At 40.1% G+C, this 27063-nt stretch overlaps 1 pseudogene; it reads left to right on the top strand.

Moving 5' to 3' along the window:
- The window catches only part of LOC111910608 (60S ribosomal protein L2, mitochondrial-like), a 42949-nt pseudogene extending 16424 nt beyond the window's left edge, over positions 1-26525 (top strand).
- Positions 26526-27063: the final 538 nt, after the last annotated feature.

Raw genomic sequence — 27063 nt, 5'->3', positions numbered from 1 at the left:
TCACACATCCATGTGAACAAGTAATTAGTCTTAATTTTCCAAAACTTGAAAGTTCTCATTCATCATGCTATACAACTTGCATGATTCCAAGTTCCAGTCCAATTGAAACTTGGGTGATGAGAATCTTTCCTTATTTGGTAAATTTAGACATTACCACAAATGAAAGAATCAATTTCATATTTCCACTCTTGCTATTAATGGAATCTTATAAGCAACAATTTTCCTCAAATGCCATTGTAAGGATATATTAAAATAAATAAAATCAAAAAAAATTTCTTTTATTTTAAAAACTTTGCGGAAAGTCTTATCCTTACAATCCATATGAAAACTTGTTGTTATCTATTCCTAAGAAATATCTCATAACTCTAAAGAAGTAGCTCAAGAATCCGATCTTCAAACTATGCAATAGAAATCCATCTACGCCATCAGATTCAGCATATTCTTTCTTTAAGTTTCTTCACTTTTCTTTGATTCTTAAAACATCACCATGTGACCCAGTCACATCATGTATCAAGAATCTCAGAATAGAAACTTAACAGAGTTAGATAGTGGACTTTACCGGAAGTAGAGTCAAACTTATTGACTTTAACATCCTTAGGTAAATTTTGGCAGCTTCGCAACCAATGCCCCTTTCTTTGGCAATACAAACATATGGACCCTTTGATAATGGTACACGAGACTATCACAGACTTAGCTTTTCTCTTTACCATTTGGTCAACCGAGTTGACTATGGCCGATCCCTTTCCATCGGGAAGAGAATGCTTTACTAGATATCCAATGTCATCATTGTCAATGTCCATAAAGTTTTAGGAAGTTGATCTTAACAAATAGATAAGATCATTAAGGGTCTTGTCATAGTCTGTTTCATAGGTGTCCCAAAGGAACTCACTATGTGACTTAGAAAGTGATTGAACCACCAACTTTCTCAAGACTTTGACACCCAACTCTCCCGACTTGTCAATATGTGACTACATCTCCAAGATGTGATCACACCTAGACTTTGCCTTGCCAATAGGGCTTGAGTGACCTTAAACTTTTCAAGAACTTGTGGGTTTAGGAGAATAATTTGAAGAGGTGAAGAAGTATGATATCCATGGGACATCATCTTCATTAGGAAAGCTTGTTTCAAGAGATTTGGGAAGATCATAAATGTCTAAACCAGACATCTTTTGGGAGATATTCAAGATAGTTGATCTTAAGTCCTTAATATGACACCCAATATGAAATATTAAGGCTAGGACCCAACAAACTATTTTATATGTAACAACTCAAATTTTCAAACAAAATTTTCATTTTAAAAATATAATTATTTCCATTCAAAACAAGGCATAAATAGTTTAAGTATTCTGTCAAATACAAATAGTCAAAATCCCAAGATCATAAAAGCATTCTTCAGTGTGTATCGATCACGCCGGCGCCTTTCCACGGTCCTCGCTAGTACCTGAAACACATGCACAACAACTGTAAGCATAAATGCTTAGTGAGTTCCCCAATATACAACTTACGCACATACGCCTTTCCAGGCCTTGACCTTCCGGTCCATGTGTCTCAGGGGACTTCCGTCCCTGCTGGGTAAACCTTCCGGTCCTACCCACGCCGACCTTCCGGTCCATCACACAACATATTGCCTTCCGGCCCATAACATATTGCCTTCCGGCCCATAAGATAATCGCCTTCCGGCCCATGACATACATAGCACATATAACAAATAACTTACCACATATAGCATACATATCACATATCATATCCGACCTTCCGGTCACACAGTCAAACCCTTCCGGGTACAGTATAATGAGAAGACTCACCTCGTAAATGCTGAAAGCTAGCAAATCCTGCAATCACTCGTGCACAATCCGACGAGCTACAACCTCCCTATATCATCACATATCTCTCATTAACACTTATATCTTCTAAGTGTGACTATCCCTAAGAAATCAGACTTAGGTCAACTCAGGTCAACGGTCAACGGTCAACTCGACCGGACTCGGCGAGTACCATGGCGACTCGGCGAGTCTAGACGTCCTCCAACTCTCTGGGATTCCCTATCTACTCGTCGAGTATCCTCCTTGACCCGACGAGTTACTCCTGGAAGAATCGCGGGGCCACCCCGACTCAACTCGCCGAGTCTGAAGAACAACTCGACGAGTCCCAGTTAATCTTCAAGCTACTCGCCGAGTCTGCTCATCGAACTCGGCGAGTCCATGCCATGCAACCGCTCAAACTGCATCCTAAGGTCAGAACTGCTTCGACCATTCCTAGGTCTGGCCTTCCTAGGATGATTCACCACGTGAAGCCCTCGTTTCAGTGCTCATGATACACCATGTGATTCATAATTTACATTTTGACCTAAGGCATAAGGATTCCAATCCAAAACCTTCATCAATTCCCGAAATGCATAGACATGGAACATTCTGGACCTCCAAAGGTCTCAATACAGGGTTACACTCGTTTAGGGGACTAGGGTAACAGTCAATTTAATCATACAAGGGTTCCATAAACCCTAAATCCCTAAATACATCAATATAGCAGAGCATACACGAATTCTTACCTGGATGATGTATTCTCTGTATCCCCAATCCTCAGAATGTGACCCCCTTGCTGCTCCTTTAGCCAATCTCTTCTCTTCCTTGCACAACCACTCTTCTATAATCAACAATGGCCTAAGATCCTTGCTCCAGATGCACCCAATCGATTTAGGGTTCTTCTAAGAAGGCTAAAATGAATAATGACGGCCAATAAGTCTCCTTTATACGTCCCAAACCTGAACGGTTAGGGTTTTCGCTAAACAGCGTAGACTCGCCGAGTCCATATCTGGACTCGTCGAGTCCAGTCGCGAACCCGCGACCAAGTCTGCGATCCTACTCGGCGAGTCTAGGCTCCAACTCGCCGAGTCCCCTCTTAAATCACCCCAAAAACATAATTTTAACAATACCTGAGATTCCGGGCTGTTACAACTCTCCCCCACTAGGATTAGACTTCGCCCTCGAAGTCTCACTCTGCAAATAGCTCCGGATGCTGCTCCCGCATCTCACGTTCCGGCTCCCAAGTCATTTCCGAACCTTTCCGGTGTTGCCACTGGACCAACACCAGGGGTACCTCCTTGTTCCTCAGAACCTTGATCTTCCGATCCCTGATGGCCACTGGTCTCTCGGCATAATTCAGGCTCGCATCCACCTGAATATCCTCCAATGGAACCACTGCCGACTCATCGGCTATGCATTTCCTCAATTGTGACACATGAAAAGTGTCGTGGATCTGTCCCAACTCCGCTGGCAACTCCAACCGATAGGCTACCCGGCCTATCCTTGCAATCACACGAAATGGCCCAATATATCGGGGCCCTAACTTTCCCCTCTTCCTGAATCGAATCACTCCTTTCCAAGGAGAGACCTTCAGGAGAACGAAGTCACCGACCTGAAATTCAAGCTCGGATCGGCGCCTGTCTGCATAACTTTTCTGTCGGCTCTGGGCAGTCAATAACCTCTGTCTAACTTGTTGAATCTGTTCTGTCGTCTGGAGCACGATCTCCGTGCTGCCCATCACTCTCTGACCCACCTCTCCCCAACAAATGGGGGTCCGACACCTCCTACCATACAACAGCTCAAAAGGTGGCATACCAATGCTCGAATGATGGCTGTTGTTGTAGGAAAACTCTGCTAAGGGTAAATATGCATCCCAGCTACCCCCGAAGTCTAACACACACGCTCGAAGCATGTCCTCCAGTGTCTGAATCGTCCGCTCGCTCTGACCGTCTGTTTGGGAATGGTATGCGGTACTAAAATGCAATTTAGTACCCAGCTCCTCATGAAATTTCTTCCAGAACCTGGAAGTGAAACGCACATCACGGTCTGAAACAATCGAGATCGGTACCCCATGCCGAGATACCACCTCTCTCACATATATCTCCGCCAACTTCTCCGCTGAAGAACTCTCACTGATGGCAAGGAAGTGTGCACTCTTCGTCAACCTATCCACAATCACCCAAATTGCATCAACTCCCCTGGCAGTCCTCGGCAATTTGGTGATGAAATCCATAGTTATTTGTTCCCACTTCCACTCGGGAATCTCCAATGGCTGTAACTTGCCATGCGGTCTCTGGTGCTCGGCCTTAACCCTACGGCAGGTCAAGCACCTCTCAACGAACCATGCGACTTCCCTCTTCATACAGGGCCACCAATACTCCTTCCTCAAATCCAAATACATCTTCGTAGCACCGGGATGGATCGAGAATTTCGATCTATGAGCCTCTTCCATCAAAGTAATACGTGTACCGCCCACGAACGGTACCCAAATCCGGCCTTGAAACGTTATAAGCCCTCGCCCATCCTTAACGAACTCTGAAATTAACCCCACAACCCGCTCTTTCTTCTGCATTTCTGGTCGCACCGCTTCGGCCTGTGCCCCACGAATAGCGTCCAATACAGGAGTCATCACAGTCAGTCTCAAGCATACATCTCGCAATGGAGTGCTCTCCGCCTTGCGGCTCAACGCGTCGGCTACCACATTAGCCCTACCTGGGTGGTACAGGATCTCACAATCATAATCCTTGACCACATCCAGCCACCTCCTCTGACGCATATTTAGGTTGGGCTGATCCATCAAATACTTCAAGCTCTTATGGTCCGTATATATCGTACATCGAACCCCATACAGGTAGTGACGCCAAATCTTGAGAGCGAACACTACTGCTCCCAACTCTAAATCATGTGTAGGGTACCTCGCCTCATGAGGCTTCAGCTGCCTCGATGCATAAGCTATCACATGACCCCTCTGCATCAACACTGCACCCAGTCCCGAAATCGATGCGTCGCAATATACCACAAAATCTTCCATTCCTTCTGGGAGAGCTAATACCGGGGCTTCGCACAATCTCTGGCGAAGTGTCTCAAAGGAGGTCTGCTGCTCGGGCCCCTATGAGAATGCAACACCCTTCCGGGTCAATCTGGTGAGTGGCACTGCGATCTTGGAGAAATCCTTGATGAATCTCCGATAATATCCTGCCAACCCAAGGAAGCTCCTGATCTCAGAAGGTGACTTCGGCACCTCCCAACTCATCACCGCCTCAACTTTGGTCGGATCGACCAATATCCCTTTCTGATTGACAACATGTCCTAGAAATTGGACCTCCCGCAGCCAGAAGTCACATTTAGAGAACTTTGCATAAAGCTTCTCCGACCTCAATACCTCAAGGACCTCCCTCAAATGCTCGTCATGTTGCTCTCTAGATCTAGAATACACCAGAATGTCGTCGATAAATACAATCACTGACCGATCCAACATCGGCCTGCATACCCTGTTCATGAGATCCATGAACACAGCCGGGGCATTGGTGAGCCCGAAAGGCATCACCACAAACTCATAATGCCCATATCGCGTCCTAAACGCTGTCTTCTGGACATCCCCATCCCGCACTCTCACCTGATGGTACCCTGACCTCAGATCGATCTTGGAAAACCAAGATGCTCCCTGCAACTGATCAAATAAATCATCGATCCTCGGCAACGGGTAACGGTTCTTGACCGTTAACTTGTTCAACTCCCGGTAATCAATGCACATCCGGTGTGAGCCATCCTTCTTCTTGACGAACAGAATAGGTGCCCCCCATGGCGAGCTGCTCGGCCGAATGAATCCCTTCCCCAGCAACTCCTGGAGCTGCGAGGACAACTCTTGCATCTCTGGAGGTGCAAGACGATAAGGCACTTTAGCAATAGGCGCGGCCCCCGGAACTAGATCGATACCAAACTCTACTTGCCTCACAGGAGGCACTCCCGGCAGCTCCTCGGGGAAAACATCTGGAAACTCGCGCACCACAGGGACCTCCTCAACTGATTTCGGTCTCTCGAAAACCTCCCGCGTGTCCATCACATACGCCACAAAACCCTTACAGCCCTGCTGTAGACACTGCCTCGCCCTAGCGGCCGAAAAAAAAGCTAATCCTGAACGGGTACCCTCGCCGTACACCGAAAGAACTCCCCCACTATGGTCTCGTATAGTCACCAACTGACGCTCACAGTCGATGACAGCGCCGAATCGGCTCAACCAGTCCATGCCCACGATGACACAGACATCACCCATCGCAATAGGAATCAGGTCAATCGGGAATTCAACCCCGAAAATCTCTAGCACACATCCTCGAAGAACCTCCGTGGCACAAATCACTTTCTCGTCAGCTATAGAAACTCTCAAAGGTCGACTCAACGACTCACGACTAATGCTGATATGCTGACTAAAGGCTAAGGACACAAAGGACCTACTCGCACCCGAGTCAAATAACACTAAGGCAGGCACAGAGTTCACAAGGAAAGTACCTACGCATATAATAACATAAGCATAACATCTCGACATAAAAATAAATACATGAATTACAACATACCTGCCACGACATCGGGCGCAGCGCGGACCTCCTCCGCAGTCAGCTGAAAGGCTCTTCCCCGAGCCCTCGGGGCCTCGGCCTTCACCGGTCGAGTCGCAGTAGCTCCGACAGCAGGTGCAGATCCCTGAAGAAGCTGAGGGCACTCGGCCTTCCTATGGCCTGTCTGGTTGCAATGAAAGCAAACCGTAAATCCCTTGGGACACTCCCTAGCAATGTGCCCCTCCTTGCCACACTTGTAGCAAGCACCAGATCGACACGCCCCCTCATGACCCTTGCCGCACTTTCCGCATGTACGGCCCTTCGAACCTCCTTTGCTCGCATCGGCGGACTTTATCCGCTTGGCTGCCGGCTGGAACTGAGCCGGTCGCCGGTTCACCCGCTGAGACTCGGCATCCTCCCTGGCCTGGGTCTCCAACTCGATCTCGCGCTTCCTGGCATTCGCCTGAAGCTCAGCAAAAGTATGGTAAGTGGAGTTTGACACAAACTCCCGGATATCCCTCCTCAACACTCCCAAGTACTGGCTCATTCGAGCCTGATCAGTGGACACCAGCTCGGGGCAGAACATCGCCCTCTCATGAAACTTCCGCGTGATCACCGCAACAGAGTCAGTACCCCGCTTGAGGGTTAAGAACTCCTGAACCAATCGTTCCCTCTCCACCGGGGGAACGTACTCATCTCTGAACATGGCAGTAAACCCCTCCCATGTTACTGCTGTAGTCTCTGCCAAAGTGAAGTTCGCCGTCACGAACTTCCACCAGTCCTTCGCTCCCAGACGGAGCTGGTTCAATGCGAACCGTACCCTCAGGTGCTCCGGGCATGAACAAGTGTAGAAGCACCCCTCTATATCCGCGATCCACCTCATCGCAGCAACCGGATCCTGCGTCCCATCGAACTCTGGTGGCTTCGTGTTGCTGAAATCTCGGAACAGCAACGAGTCACCCCCCTGTGGCCTAGCAGCGGCCACAGCTGCGGTAGCTGCAGCGGTTGCAGCCTCATTCAATGCGGCGTACCGCTCATCGAACGTCTCCATCAGGGTGGTCTTAATAGACCCAAACATCTCTGGGATCTCAGCCCGGATCGTCGCCGCTACCTCCTCGTGAATCATCTGACGAATCTCCTCGTCACTCACACCGCTCGAACTCGCTCCGTGGCGCGGTCTAACCATGATGTCTCTGAAATGCAACATAAAACTATCAGAGACTCCACCGGGTATAATCGCACTCGATAACGCAACCCTACTCAGTCTCCGATATCCAGGGATTCTTACTTGAGCCTCCCACTGACCCGGTGTCTTCGGTAGTACGGGCCCAATACTACCGACCACACCGCATCAGCATTCATCCCAAGTCTTCCTCCCTAAATCCCGGATAGTGAGTACTCTACTTCTGATATGCACTATCTATCCGCACACTAGCAAGCCTCTCATATCGGCAAACTCCCCTAGACTAAGGCATCACAAATCAGGCCACTCTAGTCCTATCATGAATACCTAGTCTTCTAGCATGCATAACAATTTTATATCATATAACATTGTAAGGTATTTTGGGGATCTTTTACCGTTCGGGCGCTGACTGATCGTACACCCTGCTTCTTTCTTGCTTACCACAAAACCATTTACAAAAGTTTATGCCTTTATTAAAAAATAGTTTCCTCAACTCCTTGGTTTGAGTTCAGTTACCCCCGAAGGTGCACCCGAATCCCTCAAACCAAGGCTCTGATACCAATTGTAACAACTCAAATTTTCAAACAAATTTTTCATTTTAAAAATATAATTATTTCCATTCAAAACAAGGCATAAATAGTTTAAGTATTCTGTCAAATACAAATAGTCAAAATCCCAAGATCATAAAAGCATTCTTCAGTGTGTATCGATCACGCCGGCGCCTTCCCACGGTCCTCGCTAGTACCTGAAACACATGCACAACAACTGTAAGCATAAATGCTTAGTGAGTTCCCCAATATACAACTTACGCACATACGCCTTTCCAGGCCTTGACCTTCCGGTCCATGTGTCTCAGGGGACTTCCGTCCCTGCTGGGTAAACCTTCCGGTCCTACCCACGCCGACCTTCCGGTCCATCACACAACATATTGCCTTCCGGCCCATAACATATTGCCTTCCGGCCCATGACATACATAGCACATATAACAAATAACTTACCACATATAGCATACATATCACATATCATATCCGACCTTCCGGTCACACAGTCAAACCCTTCCGGGTACAGTATAGTGAGAAGACTCACCTCGTAAATGCTGAAAGCTAGCAAATCCTGCAATCACTCGTGCACAATCCGACGAGCTACAACCTCCCTATATCATCACATATCTCTCATTAACACTTATATCTTCTAAGTGTGACTATCCCTAAGAAATCAGACTTAGGTCAACTCAGGTCAACGGTCAACGGTCAACTCGACCGGACTCGGCGAGTACCATGGCGACTCGGCGAGTCTAGACGTCCTCCAACTCTCTGGGATTCCCTATCTACTCGTCGAGTATCCTCCTTGACCCGACGAGTTACTCCTGGAAGAATCGCGGGGCCACCCCGACTCAACTCGCCGAGTCTGAAGAACAACTCGACGAGTCCCAGTTAATCTTCAAGCTACTCGCTGAGTCTGCTCATCGAACTCGGCGAGTCCATGCCATGCAACCGCTCAAACTGCATCCTAAGGTCAGAACTGCTTCGACCATTCCTAGGTCTGGCCTTCCTAGGATGATTCACCACGTGAAGCCCTCATTTCAGTGCTCATGATACACCATGTGATTCATAATTTACATTTTGACCTAAGGCATAAGGATTCCAATCCAAAACCTTCATCAATTCCCGAAATGCATAGACATGGAACATTCTGGACCTCCAAAGGTCTCAATACAGGGTTACACTCGTTTAGGGGACTAGGGTAACAGTCAATCTAATCATACAAGGGTTCCATAAACCCTAAATCCCTAAATACATCAATATAGCAGCGCATACACGAACTCTTACCTGGATGATGTATTCTCTGTATCCCCAATCCTCAGAATGTGACCCCCTTGCTGCTCCTTTAGCCAATCTCTTCTCTTCCTTGCACAACCACTCTTCTATAATCAACAATGGCCTAAGATCCTTGCTCCAGATGCACCCAATCGATTTAGGGTTCTTCTCAGAAGGCTAAAATGAATAATGACGGCCAATAAGTCTCCTTTATACGTCCCAAACCTGAACGGTTAGGGTTTTCGCTAAACAGCGTAGACTCGCCGAGTCCATATCTGGACTCGTCGAGTCCAGTCGCGAACCCGCGACCAAGTCTGCGATCCTACTCGGCGAGTCTAGGCTCCAACTCGCCGAGTCCCCTCTTAAATCACCCCAAAAACATAATTTTAACAATACCTGAGATTCCGGGCTGTTACATTATAACTTAGAAGAGGTATGCCGTAATCCAAGCTATAAAATATTTGAAGGTAGGTGAATGACGATTCACCAATTTCCACCAAGATAAACGAAATGTATTATTAGGTTTTAATTGGTTTTGAAACTCCTAGATCTTTGAGATTCATTGAATTGTTCAAAGGCATGTTTCAATCTCGAGTGTGCCCTTCAGGTTTTGTGACTGGGATGCCGAGGATCACAAAACAAGGTGTGAAGTAACCATGCAAATCACTTGGTACCCTTAATAAATTACCCCTCAATCGATGTGCCGGTTAACCACACACGCTCCATCGATACTATGATAAATATTAAGTCACCCTTTACCTACCTTGTTAAGTCCAAGTTAGTGTGCCGGTTAACCACACACGCTCCACTAACGACTTTGACAAAGTGTAAAGTGTAATTTCATGGATTAGCACCTTATTCACAGTTTCCTAAGTAACTAAGATTGGGAATTATTAAGAGTTTAGTTACTTAGTATTTATCATTAATACTTTTAATGAAAGGAGAATTATAGTCCTGTCAAACCCGTTCGGCTAACGACCCTCCACCAGTCAAGCAAGCGGTGGGTGAGAGTGGACACCCATTAAGTTGCCATTTTATAGGCAACAACCTTATACCCACCTTATAGACCGGCTTCGTGAATGAGGCGTACTAGCGGTAAGACTGACTTTACTCTTATACATATATATATTATTAACTTATAATATTATAAAGTATAAGGGTTGAATTTTAACTTTTAAAATTCTAAGGGCTAACTTGGAATTAAAGTATTCATAAGTGAAAACTTTTCAAATTCCAAAACTTGAGGGCAAGTTTTGAAACTATTCAAAACTAATTAATTCCATAACTTATGTGTTTAAAGTAGTTTTAATCCAAAAACTCTTCAAGTTCCATAACTTGAGGACAAGTTATGGAAGACTTTAAACTAATAAAAGAAGTAACCTTTTCTTTATTTTATAACTTATGGATTTAATTATGGTTACATATTTATTCTTTAACGAAGTGACTCTTGGACTTCCATAACTTGAGGACAAGTTATGGAGTCATAAAAATTATTCAATGACACAAGACTCTTCATTTTGTAACCATTGCCAACTCTTATGAATTTTATGAGTCTTTAATGTGACTCTTCATGTAACTTGAGGACAAGTTACACAAACACATTTTATACTCAACTCTTAGATTAAAATGGATTGAAACCAACTATTTCACTCAACATTTCTATTAATCTAAGCAACTCATAAGAACAAGATAATTCACATCAAACTTTTTCATGTAATTAGTCTAAACCTTACACTAATACAAAACATGAATCTATTGACAATTATCTTTGAAAATGGATTAGCATGAACATTACCACATCAAAAACCAGTTTATAAGTTCAAAAACAACTTAGGGTAATGTTCCTAGTCCATTTCTAGCCAAAAACGTCGAATATATGCTGTCTGGGGCTCCTACTCGGCGAGTGCATGAACCTACTCGGCGAGTAGGATGATTTTACTCATGGACTCGGCGAGTTCATCAGTGGACTCGGCGAGTCCAGTGCCCAGAAAGCCAGAAAATCGAGTTTTTCAGCATTTTTCAGCAATTTGCATCAAGTATAAGAGAAAGCAAGCCTAGGCTCTGATACCACTGTTGGGTTTTGAGCATTCTAACACTCCTAAGTGTACATGCAACCCTAAATACCTTGGATCTATGTTTTCTCTATTATACATGCAAATAAGAACTTCCAAGGTATTAATCCTAATTTAGCATACAAATCAATGAATGTAACAAGATAGAATACATACCTTCTGATGTAGCTTGATGTCTTCAAGCTTTAAGAGCTTAGCCCCAATAGTATGAAAGCCTCAAATGGAATCACAATCACCAAAACACTTATAATAACTTGAGAGAATTCTACAACTCATGAAATCGGCTAGCCCTTTCAGTTCACACTCTAGTGTGTTACTAGTTGCCAATTTTGTCAAGAATAAGATCTTTATATAGTGTTACAATTAGGGTAAACCCTAATTGTCATGACTTTCCATTTCCTTGGATCCATGGGTACAAATACACCATGGAGCATCCATGGACCATCCTATGGGTTTTAGCCCAACTTGATTATCCATGGAGCATAGCCCACTATACAAGTATGGATGATTTACACAATCAACCCATATATTTAATTAGTCTTCTTTTGATCACTTAATTAATCCTAGATTAATTCTTGATCAATACTAATTAAATAATCTTATTATTCTTATTATTAATATACTAGAACTTATAATATATTAATAACCATAAGTGTCTTATTTCTCTCATTATAGTCTATCCAACTGCATGGTGGTATGCAACCCAAATGGACCATGCCGGGTCGGGTCAAGTCTTACCAATTATAGTTATGGACTTAGACATTAATCCAACAATATCATGTTGACAATCCTATGGAATGGTTAGTCAAGCATTTAGGTTTCTCGATCTCCGATTTATTCGACATAGAACTTAATCAAACACATCAATTCAAATCTGACCGGGCCCGACACATAAGTCAAATCAAATCATCGAGCGGCCGAGATATCGCTTTTACCTTCTTAGATAAAAGTTACAGATAAACTTCGACTTATATGCATTTACTTATTCATTAACCAACTATACACAACAATGCGTTTTATAACACCAAGTTACTGATGCGTTTTCGCATTATCAATGTACAATCAATTAACAAATAACAAACTATATATCTAGGTTTTAAGACTATATGATATTATCGTCTTGCGATCACCCTTTTATATCATATTCCATAAGGTGATTCCAGCAAGCGCGGGTTTGTTCCAATGCTCAAAACTAGTTCATAAGCACTCATGAACGTTGCAGCAACCTTTTGCTATGTCTAATACCATTTAGACAATCTACACAACAATTCACGACAATCTTCATTCATATCTACTTCCAACATATGAACGATTGTGGACAATTCGAATAATTCGATTATTCCTAATAAACTCAATTATTCTGGAAATTAAAACATGCAAAGTGAAACAATAGTTAAATAATTAACATAAGACAGTAACATTACTCATAAATAAAACTCCTCTATTTAATCATCAAATGTTAATTACATTTATCTATTACACGTTTCTAATACTATCTAATCTATGCTAATATCATCCTTCAGCCCAATACTCCTAACATGCTGCAAGTGTTTAACCCTACTCAGTCCCTTCGTAAGCAGATTTGCTGGGTTATCTTCTGATGATATCCTCTTCACTACGAGTTGTACTTCTTCTACACGATGTCTAATGAAGTGATATTTTCTGTCGATATGTCGTGATCTACCATGATCCCTCGGTTCCTTGGTCAAGGCAACCGCTCCTTCATTATCACAGAAAATCTCCATAGGCTCCTTTATGGCAGGTACAACTCCAAGATCACCGATGAAGTTCTTCAGCCATATTGCCTCTTTCGACGCTTCGCTCGCTGCAATGTACTCTGATTCGCACGTTGAATCAGCTACGGTTTCTTGCTTGGAACTCTTCCATGTCACTGCTCCTCCATTAAGGGTAAAGACCCAGCCCGACTGCGAACGGTAGTTGTCCCTGTCGGTCTGAAAGCTGGCGTCACTATACCCTCGCACCTTCAAGTCATCACTCCCTCTGAGGACTAAAAACCATTCCTTCGTCCTCCGAAGGTACTTAAGGATATTCTTCACCGCAATCCAATGGGCTCTGCCAGGATTCCCTTGATATCTGCTAACCATGCTAAAAGCGAAGGCTACATCAGGGCGAGTACAAGTCATAGCGTACATGATTGAGCCAACTGCGGAAGCGTATGGTACTCGGCTCATTTCTGCTATTTCAGCTTCGGTACTCGGACTTTGAGTCTTACTCAACTGGGCATTACTTTGTATCGGTAATTCTCCCTTCTTTGAGTTTTCCATATTAAAACGTTTTAGTACCTTCTCTAAGTAAGTGTTCTGACTAAGTCCAATTAGTCTCTTACTTCTTTCTCTTACTATCCTTATTCCCAAAATGTAAGAAGCCTCTCCGAGGTCCTTCATAGCGAAGCACTTCCCGAGCCAGGACTTAACTTCCTGCAGAGTTGGGATGTCGTTTACTATGAGTAATATGTCATCGACATATAGAACGAGGAAGCTTACTATACTCCCACTGGCTTTGACATATACACAAGATTCATCTTCGCTTCGTACAAATCCAAACTCTTTGACTTTCTCATCGAAGCAAAGATTCCATCTGCGAGACGCTTGCTTAAGTCCATAAATGGACTTCTCAAGCTTACACACTCTATTCGGATGCTTCGGATCTACAAACCCCTCTGGCTGAGCCATGTAAACATCCTCAGCCAACTTTCCGTTAAGGAAAGCGGTCTTGACATCCATTTGCCAAATCTCATAATCATGAAATGCGGCAATTGCTAGCATCACTCTAATAGATTTTATCTTCGCAACTGGTGAGAAGGTCTCATCATAGTCAACTCCGGGAGTTTGAGTAAAGCCCTTCGCGACCAATCGCGCTTTATATGTGTGTACGTTTCCATCCACGTCGGTCTTCTTCTTGAAGATCCATTTGCACCCAACGGTCTTACGTCCGGGCACATTATCAACCAAATTCCAAACTTGATTATCATACATGGATTGGATCTCGCTATCCATTGCCTCTTTCCATTTCGCAGACTCCGGGCCTGCCATGGCTTCCTTATAGCTATTAGGTTCATCAAGATTTATTAGTGTACCATCACTAATATACGTGTCCCCTTCGGTAGTAATATGAAAACCATAAAACTGGGGATGAACTCTAACTCTATCGGAACGTCTAAGAGGTAAGGATCCGTCAATCGGTTCAACCGGAGTTTCCTCCTCGGGTTGAGTGCCAGCGGTAGAGGTTCCTTCATCTATCGACTCTTGAATCTCTTCAAGTTCGATTTGCCTCCCACTGTCTCCTTGGTTTATGAGTTCTCGCTCTCGGAAAACTCCTCTCCTTGCTACGAAGACAACATTGTCCTTCGGTCTATAGAAGAGATATCCAAAAGATTTCTGCGGGTAACCGATGAAAATACATCGCTCACTACGAGGTTCAAACTTGTCGTGAGTATCTCGTCTTACGAAAGCCTCGCAACCCCAAACCTTGATATGTGCCAACGAGGGAGCTTTCCCTGTCCACATCTCGTGAGGTGTTTTGGCAACCTTCTTTGTAGGGACTCGGTTAAGGATATGGGCGGCAGTCTCTAAGGCATACCCCGAAAAAGAGATTGATAGTGAAGCACGACTCATCATAGAGCGAACCATATCCAATAGAGTTCGATTACGCCTTTCTGCCACACCGTTCAACTGCGGTGTCCTAGGAGGCGTTAATTGTGAAATTATTCCACACTCCTTGAGATAATCGTGGAATTCAAGACTTAGGTACTCTCCTCCTCGATCGGTTCGAAGCATCTTGATTTTTCGTGCGCAATTGATTCTCCACTTCATTCTTGAACTCTTTGAACTTTTCAAAAGTTTCTGACTTTTGCTTGATTAAATAGATATACCCATATCTACTATAATCATCGGTAAAAGTCACGTAGAAGCGGTTCCCATCCTTCGTGGTTGATCTAAACGGTCTGCATACATCGGTATGTATTAGGTCCAATAGACCCTCACCCCTTTCACACGTACTTGTGAAGGGTGATTTAGTCATCTTTCCAAGTAAACAAGACTCGCATGTGTCATCTTCCCTAAGGTCGAATGACTCCAACACTCCATCCTTTTGGAGTTGGGCTATGCGTTTCTTGTTGACATGTCCAAGACGACAATGCCACAAGGATGCTTTATCCATACTAGTGGAAGAATCTATGTTCAAAACATCATTTCCTAAGTTATCAACGATCATAATAGTTTCATAAATTCCATTACATGGTACAACTTCAAAGTAAAAGACACCATTTAGATAAGCCAAAATAGAACCATTCTCATTATTAAAAGAAAATCTAAAACCTTGTCTATATAAACCATGAAATGAAATGATGTTTCTAGCCATTTCTGGCGAATAGCAACAATTGTTCAAATCTAAACATAAATTATTCCTAAGCACTAAAGAATACACTCCAATCTTGGTCACAGGCGACGATCTTCTGTTCCCCATGATTAGATTGATTCTTCCTTGCTCCACATCCCTACTTCTTCTTAGTCCCTGCACATTAGAACAAATGTGGTAACCACAACCGGTATCAAGAACCCAAGAAATAGCATGATTAGAATCGTTAGATTTAATAGTGTATATACATGCGAAAGATGGCTTGATCTTTCCTTCCTTGATGGCTTGCAGGTACTTTGGGCAGCTTCTCTTCCAATGTCCTATCTTGTGGCAGTGGTGACACTCTGCCTCCTTAGGGTTAGGGCAGGGCTTAGTGGGATCAACTTTGGTCCCACTAGAAGAGGCACCATCTCGGGCTTTAACCTTGCGATAGTTCTTAGACGAAGCCTTCCTCTTCTTTCCCTTTCCTTGACCAATAGCCAAGACAGGAGCAACGGGTGGATTAGGAGTTGGTGCAACAGACTTGTCTTTGAAGTTGCTCTCAGCGACTCTCAAGAGACCTTGGAGTTTGATTAGGGTGACCTCCTCTTTGTTCATGTGGTAGGTCATCCTAAATTGATTGTACATCGGAGGCAAAGGGTGAAGCACCATGTCGATCGCCAAGTCTTCCCCAAAGTCAACATTTAACTTGCGAAGGCGGTCGACATACCTTTGCATCTTTTGCAGGTGCATGGTAAGAGACTCTCCATGACCCATCTTAGCGGAAATCATGTTAGTGAAAATCTCATAACGCTCTTGTCTCGCGTTTTGGTGGTATCTCTCCAATAAGTCTTGATGCATCTCGTACGGGTACATGTCCTCGTAGGACTTTTGGAATTCGGAGTTCATGGTGGCTATCATGATGCAATGTACCTTCTTTGCATCTCGCTCATGAGTTTCAAAAGCGGTAATTTCAGCCGGAGTAGCGATTTTAGGGTTGATCTTCTCGAGCTTCTCATCGAGGACATACTATTTATCCTCATAGCGAGCAATGGTGCGAATGTATCTTATCTATTCGCTAAAGTTCGTTCCATCGAAGGTGACCTTTTGGCAAAGGCTCATCAACGTGAAAGAACTAGCAACAACGTTGTTTGCGTTCGACATCTACAATTAGAAAAAGGACAAAGATAGATTAGAATATGAATCCCTAATTATCACCCAATAAGAAAAATTAGGGCTAGGATCCAACAACAACATTTACATATTAGAAAAGGGATGCCGTAATCTAACATGCAAATAAATTGAAGGTAAGTGAATGACGATTCACTAATTCTCCACCATAAAACCTAACTATAAGTCCTAAATGTATTGAGAATTCCTAGGTTCGGATGAGATTCATTGAAACGATTCAATGGCATGTTTAAATCTCGATATGCCCCTCTTGTTTGTGACTGGGATACCGAGGATCACAAAGCGGGTGTGAATTACCATGCAAATTCACATGGTGCCTTCATTGTAACAATCACCTATTCGATGTGCCGGTAAACTACACACGCTCCATCGAACTATGATAAACAATGAATCACCCTTTGCCACCTTTGCTTAGAACCAATTAGTGTGCCGGTAAACCACACACGCTCCACTAACTTCTTAGCAAGGGTGCAAAGTGTAATTTCATGGGATTGCATCAATTCACTTTTCCTAAAGTAACTAAGATTGGGAAATTTAAAAAAGAAAAAAGTGTAGTTACTTTGTATTACTTATTATACTTTTAATGAGAGGATGAGGTTGCCCTATCCTACCCGTTCGGCTAACGACCCTCCACCGATCAAGCAAGCGGTGGGTGTGAGTGTACACCCATTAAGCGCCATTTTATAGGCCGCAACCTTATACCCACCTTATAGATCGGCTTCGTGAATGAGGCCTACTAACGGTAAGACTAGCATTTTAGTTATACATACATATATATATATATATATATATATATATATATATATATATATATATATATATATATATATATATATATATATATTAATCTTGTAATATTATATTAGTATAGGGTTGTATTTTAAACTTTTTAAAACCTAGGGTTTGAAATTTAAATTGTCTAAATTAAAACTTTTAATCACAAAATATAAATTTCAAAACTTGAGGACAAGTTTTAAACATTTAAAACATGGAGGATCAAATAACAAATAATTTTAATTAACAATTAATTTCCTAATTATCTATATTTGATTTATTCAAGATTTCTTGCAAGATAATTACCAAATTAATCAAAATAATTAATTAATTATCATATAAGGAAATTAAATATTTTATTAGTTGATAAATATCTTTAATTAGATCAAGATTATAGTCATATATATATCAAAAAATCGGATTAGGGTTGATCTAATATGATTAAGGTAAGTTTCCATAAGATAATCATGAAGAAATCCCGAATCTGGCCATTCCTGACGCTTGGACTCGTCGAGTTCTCAACTGGACTCGTCGAGTTAGGCCAACTCGTCGAGTCCACCATGGGACTCGTCGAGTTTACGACTCATAAACCCAAAATTCGAATTTTGCAAACAAGTTTTAAACAAACAAGCAACAATTTAATAGAAACCAAGCTAGACTTTGATACCACTGATGGGTTTTAGCCATAAGAACTTTCCTATGTGCGCGTGCAAAACCCTAATGATTGGATCTAGGCTTTCGAATTAAACATGCTTTGAATCCAAGACTTCTAATGACTATTTAGGTATAAGAACAATGTTAAAACAGATCTAGAATCATACCTTTGAATCTCTTGTTTGATCTTGTTGTCTTGGAGCTCTAGAGTCACAATTGTCACTCCTCTAATGGCTTACAAACACCAAATAGCAAGGAGGATGATTTGAGAGAGAGGAGAGGGGAGGGAATTCGGCCAGGGTTTCTCTACTTTAGATCAAGTTCCGATTTCCTAAGGTCATAGGGTCTATTTATACTTGTAGACTCCTTAAGGGTTACAACCTAAACCCTAATTGGATAATCTTCTCTTAAAGCTATCCAAATCCATTCCTTAGATAACCCCTTGGACGATTTGAAGCTATCCCTAGCTTCTAGAATCCGTCCAATATATATCAATATGGATTTACAGTCTAAAGTTTAACTATCAAACAACTGACAGTTTATACCCTCTTATTTAATTAATCTCTTTAAGTCACCAAATTAATTCCAATTAATTTATGACTTATATTAATCAAATAACAATATTATTATTCTTTATATTATTCCCATAATATATTAATAATATTTATTCTCTCTTAATAAATCATCCTATCAAGTTGCTATGGTGAAGGCAACCCAAAAGGACCATGCACAACCGGGTCAAATACTTGCCTAATATAGTTGCAGCCTTAGACACTATTCCAACAGTATGAACAACTCGTCGAGTTCATCTTCATGCTTAAGAAGATTGCCTTGGACTCGCCGAGTCTGTTCATACACTCGCCGAGTCCCATGAATTTCCAGAAAAATGACTTAGTCCAGAACGTTGGGTCACCCCTTGGTACCCCCTTAAAACCTTTCCACACTCAACTGGGTCCTTATGACTCTCAACTGATATGGGACAGAACCTTGGGCTCACCAAGTCCAAGAACGGACTCGTCAAGTTGGTCACATTCACTCACTGAATCTTCGACTTCTGATGTACAACCCTTGATCAAAAGGTAGATCTATGCTTCTATAATCGATCTAGTACGTAAAGTTACAACCTTTACGTGCTTGCATGGGACTTTAAGCTCAAAAGGTCCTAAAACAAGCTCTCGCAATGCATGGGGCCTTCTTTGAGTGCAAAAGCCACTCCTTTCTGCCTTGTAACCCCTCTAAGGACCTAGATCCGAAACATCAACCTCAAACCATGCTTGCAATCATGGTTGGTAACCAAAATGGCTTAGAAAAGCCCTAAAACTCCACAAAATGGGATCTATCAAAAGAGCAAGCAAGGTATAGACTTTATACCTTCTGAAGTCTACAAATGATGCTTAAAACCGAATCCTTCTAGCCTCCTCTTGATCCTTCAAGCTTTTCCTTCCTTCCTTGGATCACAAAAGCACCAAGATCACTCCAAATGCCTTAGATTGCTTCAATAACGGCTAGGGTTTGTTATGGGGGTCTTTTGGGAGCAAATGGTACTAAGGAGGCCGAGTTAAGGTGTTTAAATAGGGTGCAAACCCTCGGATTAGGGTTTTTGTCCAAACAGGGTCTACTCGCCGAGTCCACAACTTAAACTTCGCGCCTCATCCCGTTTCTACTCGGTGAGTTGGGTCCTTCAACTCGCCGAGTCCAAGACCAAATGCAAAATATTTAAATATTTAATAAAAAGAACACGTACCAAGAACCAGGTGCTACAATATGTAGGAAAAGTATTCAAAGTACATCACCATGAAGCCATGTCTTCTTAGGAGATGAAAGTATTCTCTCCATTATCTATTGAACAAAAGCACAAGAAAAATTAGTGTTTTCTCAAAATCTTTATTTTCCACTCAAAAAGTGAAAATTCCAAATGTATAAATAATATACATATTTTTAACATATACATATATAAACATCTTTAAATCACAATTTAGCAACTCTTACATTAACTAGGAAGTTGTTATATTATATGACGATTGATGAACTTTTGAGCTTTTAAGCTTTTGAGTTATATCATATTGTGGTGCACAAATATGGCTCTCTCCTCATACATTTCTCAAATATAACAAAAACAAAATTGTTCAAAATCCTAACTTGAAAATGGTTCATCATTCATGAAGTCAAAGTGAAGTTAACCTGTGATATTTCTCATTGAGGCATTTCATCGAACATGTTGAGTGCAAACAAATATGTCTATTTTTATACCTACAATCAACATAAGGATTTAACTCTTTTTAAAAACATATTGACTAAACAGGTTCAACTTAACGATTAGGTAAAAACAATTCATAAATGTCAAACAAAGGTCAGGAATCAACAATAGAAATAGATGATACCTAACTTTTGATCGACAAGGGATCATCTTCTCCGTTTAGGTCTTCAATCCACAGTGGAGGCCGAGATGAACTCGGCGATTACGGTGTACTCCGTGGAACGAATTGATGGAGGATAAAACGATTCAAAATCAAAGCATCTTTAGTGGAGTTTTTTCTATGAAGAATGTGAGATCAAGGAGTTCAACAACAATGAAACTTTGATCGTTGGGGGATTTCAGATTTCATATAGATTGATGATCAATGATGATAGTTTGGTCGATTGAGATCTGAAAATCGACGATAAACGTGGTTCGTCGTTTATCTTCACCGTATTCGTGTGAGTAGAAGCAATTTCAGAATTGAAAGCATGGAATTGGATGAAGTATTGGAGGCAATTCGATGGGGGTGAGTCATCGGAGGATGGATCGTAGGTTTGAGCGAGAGAGGAAAACGAGGAGGAGAGAGAGAGAGAGAGAGAGAGAGAGATGAAAAATTATTTTATCAGATATTAGATTTAAGAAATCATTTAATTATACTTTTATTTCTATAATACCCCTTACTGATTTAATTAAGATACCCTTCCTTCTTTTTTTGTCTACTTATTTATAAAAACGTCATCTTGCATCTTTTCCCTTCATTTTTGTTATCCAACATTCCACCTTTAGTTGTCGGGTTCTCGGGAAAATTTGAGTTTTCAAATGATCATTTCTCTCTCTGTCTTTATATATATATATATATATATATATATATATATATATATATATATATATATATATATATATATATATATATATATATATATATATATATATATATATATATATTTGTTTTCATGGGTTTATGTCGGAGACTTGGAGTTATTTATAAGGAAAATGGAAAGTCAAACGTTTCTTCATAATTATTTATACCCATGTATCTAAGTTGGTTTTAAATGCGTGTTTAAGTGTTTTTTCATGTTGATGGTTACAATGTAAGTGAAATGCTTTAACGTCTTGTTCCCGAGTTCTACTTAAGGAGAGAAATGGGAGGATACGGAGGGAAAGCGAGAGGTGTCGAAGAAAAACTATATTTCCGAGTTTCATTAATGGAAGGAAAGTAAGGGGAGGGAAATGATTTTGGAGCCATATTTTCCTTCCAAATTTCCCTCACAAATTGGGGGGATTTGGGAAGAAAGTGAGGAGAATGAAAATTTGAAGTTTTAATTTTTTTTCCTCTTAACTCAAGGACAAAAAAATAATTTTTTTTTTCATTTCTTCGAACTCGGGAACACAAAATAATGAATATTTTTCTTCACCTCTCTTTCTTTCTGTCAAAATATTTCTTCGTTTCCTTTAATGAATTTACAAAAAACTCGGAAACAAGGCGTAAAACTTTGTAATATTATTTTTTTTCTTAGAAATATGTTACGAGCATTCACCCATAACCCCCACACTTATATTACTTTCGTTTAGTCAAACCATAGCCTTAACGCTGTAATACGACAAGTTAAATTGTCATGTTACTAAAAGTGTAATATTTTATGATTTAGTGTCCATCGATGCAGCAAGAGTACAAACTATTAGACTTAATCCATAACTTTTTAACAGGAGTTTTTTAAATTAATCTATAATATTATAAAGTAGTTAATGCCATTTTGACAACAAAAACATATAAATATAAATTTCTTTCTGGGATTAAACAAGTTGCCATACGGGGACTTTGCTTTTTCTAGGTTGGTTAAACAACCAACAACTTTAAATGAATGATTGAAGTCAAAATTTGGTTCACCATAGAGGGGCCTATATTACAACCAATAAAACAATTTCGATTAAACCACTTCGATCTTAATATGCCTCAAAATTATTGTTTATTTTTTTTTTTATTAAAATAACAGTCGACTTTTAAAAATAAATAATATTTTGATCAAAATATTCTCTCATTATTATTTAACAAATAAACATTTAATGAAACATTAAATGCAAAGTAATGACATAACTGTTATTTTATTGTATAAAGTTAATAGTAATTAATGTTTCCTTAATATTATATATGTTTCTTGTATTTAGACAATAATTTTGGGACGGATGAAATATTAATTATTTCATTTGCTTCTATATAATTTTGGTAATTTTTTAAAAAAAATTATTTATAATTTTTTGGTAGTATAAGGGATTAAATTGGATTAAAGTCCAATTTTACCGATTAAATTGGTCATTTTAATTAGCATAAGTTGTTTCATTGCCATGCGGGTATGTTTCATCCAACTAGACAAATATAAATTGTAGACACTTTGGATAAATGAAGACACGATGTGGTAGTAGTTTCTCAGGTGGATGGACACTTTAGATTTCAAAGCGAGGTTGCGTAGGCTAAATTGAAGTTTAAAAACAAGTCTGTAAGGGATGAGTTTAAGGGTGAAATTTGTTTTCTCAACCAGATGATATGAACGTATAAGTTTTTTTCTTCTTATTTGTTTGGTCAGGGAAATCCCAAACCTACTAAAGTTGTTGTAAACTTAAAACTAGACCTGACAATAGGGCGGGTTTGGAGCGAATCGACATTGATCCAAACTCATTTAACAAATTTCAAAATCCGATCCAAACCCGTTCCATAACCCGCATGGTTTTGAATAATCAAACTCATATCCTTATCCACCGAATCAGCAGATATTCAAACCCGCCCCATAACCCGTATGTTTTTTGAATAATCAAACACATTTTACTTAAATCATAAAATCACATTTATTAAATAAAACTAAGTTTTGATTTAGAAAATACATTATGTACTCGAGGACTTTCTATTGGAATTAAAATCATTATTTTAGTTACTTCCGATTGGTTTTTGACCGTCGATTACATTGATAGAGAATAACAATTACAAACTTTCTTCCGGTTGATAAATGACCTTATTGATTTATAAATGAAATTGATGATTACATGATGAAATATAAATGAAATGAAATCATGACACTTGGAAGAAGACTGGAAGTCTAGAAGTTGAGTCCTCGAGTCCTATGTAAAAACAATATAGTCTTTGGCCTTTTCTCTTTTGACTTATAATTGGAATTTAATATAAACTTTAGGCAATATAAAATTTAAATTTAAATTTCTAAAACTTATATGGAGCAGGTTATAAACGGAGCGGATCGGTGATGATCCATACCCGCCCCTTTTAATAAAAGGGTTAGCGAGTAAACAAATCAAAAACTATGCTCCAAACCCGTATATTTGTTAAGAGTTTGGATCAGATCAGGGTCAAAACCCGCTCCATTGCCAGACCTACTTAAAACACTAGCGTGGTTCTCTTTTTGTGTTAAAGATTAGGGTATTAAAATGGTCAGATGATATGAAGGGTATGTACATCTCTTACAAATGTTATTTGGCTTTCGATATTTGGATTGGTTTTAAGTAAAACCGAATTAATAGTTTGGATTTTGAATTGATTTTAGATTATAAAATAAGAATTATATATTCAAAAAAACCGAATAAAAAATTATTATATATTTATTTCTAATATTTCTTATTTTCCTATATCTTTATCTTTACTATATTATTAAGGATATTGTCCATTTCTTGAGATTTAAAAGGTACTACACTTGCTGCATAATATATAATCAATTTATTCATACCTTTTAATACTCCTATCACATTTCCGTTTTACAAATTAATTGCATTAAATATTCACATTTTCGTTTGACAAATTAATGACATTAACATTGACGTTTCATAAACTGAATCAAAAAAGTAAACATACTATTTTTCTCCTCTGTCCTTTACACTCGCATTTTCCCTCAAACAAATAGCAAAAACCCTATTTTGAAAAGCCGACATCGCACCTTATCCTCCTAACTCATCGTCATCATCACCATCGGTAGTGAATCACCACCCACTCTCCAACTTTTCACCTCTCACTGTATCTGTATCTGATCGCCGTCGCCGCCACCTACTGTGCTTTCACAACACTTTTTCGGTGACAGGAAGGCACCACGTTCTCTCTTTATCTCCTCTGTCCTCTACACTCGCACCACTCGCTTGAGATTACTTCGAGGATTAGCAAATTTCAGATGAGATCCAAGCACTCTATCAGCCGTAAGTTTTTATTTATTTATTTTATTTTATTTTTTTTAAATGCAAATTCGAAGTTGAAATTGTCATGTTCAAGAGAAATAAATCTGAAAAAGGGGCTCAATGAAGATTGAATTTGATGTCGGAATTAATGTGCAAATACAGATTCTTTGTTCCAGTTTTGATGTCAAACCTAGCTCTTTGAAATTATTACATGTTCGAGTGTCGTCTGTGTGTCTCTAGCCTCAAAACCCACGTCTGTATAAGGTCAAAATGCTTGAGGGTATCGGTAGTCTCCCAAGGCAAAGTTCTGTTTTTGTGGTTTCAGCTTTGTTGGGATATTGGTTCTCTTAGGGTGTTAATTTGGTAATAGTAATGCCGAAAACACGTGTTTTATGAATTGCTGATGAAACAGGTGACTTTTTGAATTTGTTTGCTTGTTCTTCTTGTTGAACCCTAACTTCAATTTTACAATAAGAAACAACCTTTTTGACATCAGAAGTGAAACTTTCTTTGGCATTCCTAGACCCTGGTATACTCTTTTAAATAAAAAGAGTTGATTTTGTTCATGTACATTTCAGTAAACACTTATTTGTACATGTAAAAATGCAAATATATTGAAAGAATGAATCATATGTTGATAAAGTAAAAAGAAATTGGTATTTAAAGCTGCATATTTTCAATTCAAGATGGATAATCAGTACTAGAGAGATGTCATTTCCAGCTTTCTTAATTTGATTGTAGAGATGTGGTGCTTAGGATTTGAACATTACTGATTATATTGTTATCTGAAATTCATCTATGATTTATCCAAACAAAAACAGTTTTACTGACTTTATCATATTCCTACAGGTGCTCAAAATGTGAGCTCTGAAAAGCCACTTAGGCAATTCGTTACAGGTAAAGACAAGTCAGCAGGTAGAAATTCAAAGGGTCGTATCACAATTTTCCACAGAGGGGGAGGGGCAAAACGGTCACAAAGAAAAATTACCCTAAAACGCAACACTTCATCAAAAGGTGTAGTTGAACGAATCGAATACGAACCAAATCGCACTTCACGGATCGCAGTGGTCAGATGGGTCGAAGGGGTAGCCGTTGACCGCCCGAAAAAAGTCAACTCCCTCCAAAAAAACTTCACCCCACCCCCAAGATCCTACCCTCCATCTCCATCAAAGGTCAGTTTTCATTCTCTTTAATTCCCGAAATATTAGAAGACAAAAAGGTGGAATCTTTAAGGCCTAAAACAGATCATGTAGTGGTTGGACTTTCAAAAGGTAGTAGGACCTTGAGTAGTCAAAGTCAAAGTCAAACAGGGATCCACATGAGAAACGGTAATGATATTTTCTTGTCTGCTTTTTCATCTTCAAATGGGAAAAAAAGACATGATGCTCCTTATTCGTTTGTGAACGTGTTGGGTGTTCCAAGAATGGCGGTGGCAGGGGCAAAACCGGAATTTTTTGTTCCAAGAATGAAAGATGATGTGAAGGAGAATGAAAGTTTGTTGCTTAATGAAGTAAAAATGTGGGATAATGATAGTATTGTGTGGGGGCATAAGATTAAACGAAAAACAGATGTTTCTTGGGAGAGTTTGAGACAAAGGGGGATTTTAGAGGTTGTTAATGAGTCAGAGTCAAAGTCAAAGGTGAGAGAAAGTGAAAAGGTGGAAAAAGATGGGAAATTTGGAGTGGATCGAGCTCCTGTGCGTTATATATTGGCTACCTAAGTGTCGATTTATTTGTTACCTAAGTGTCAATTTATCTGTTACTTGTCTGTTGTGACAAAAAAAATAACATAAATCATAATTATACTGAAAAAACAAATATTTAATCGGGTTTGTAATCAAGAGTGTACATTTATATATTATTATTTTAACATTAGCACAGTTTGACATAATCGGGTTTGTAATCAAGAGTGTATATTTATATATTATTATTTTAATTATACTGATAATTGTTTATATGTAGTAAACTATTTGTACAAAAGAATTAATCGTCTCTACAATTTAATTTTTGAATAAAATATCCGCACCCGGCGCTTGACGCGGGTAAACGGCTAGGTGGTTTCTTAAAATAAATTCCTACATTTATGTAAATCTTTCTTATGAAACTTAAATATATATATAAAAAAATAATAAAACATAAAACAAATTGTTTTATTCATTTATAAAGTTTGCTTGTATTCAAGTTATATATTGGTTCAAAACGAGGCTTTAAAGTTGTTTGTTGCGACGAACACACAATAGTAGTAGCAACATACATACA

Source organism: Lactuca sativa, chromosome 2, assembly GCF_002870075.4.
Source record: "Lactuca sativa cultivar Salinas chromosome 2, Lsat_Salinas_v11, whole genome shotgun sequence".
Lineage (NCBI taxonomy): Eukaryota > Viridiplantae > Streptophyta > Magnoliopsida > Asterales > Asteraceae > Lactuca > Lactuca sativa.
This window is presented reverse-complemented; position numbering and strand designations above follow the sequence as displayed.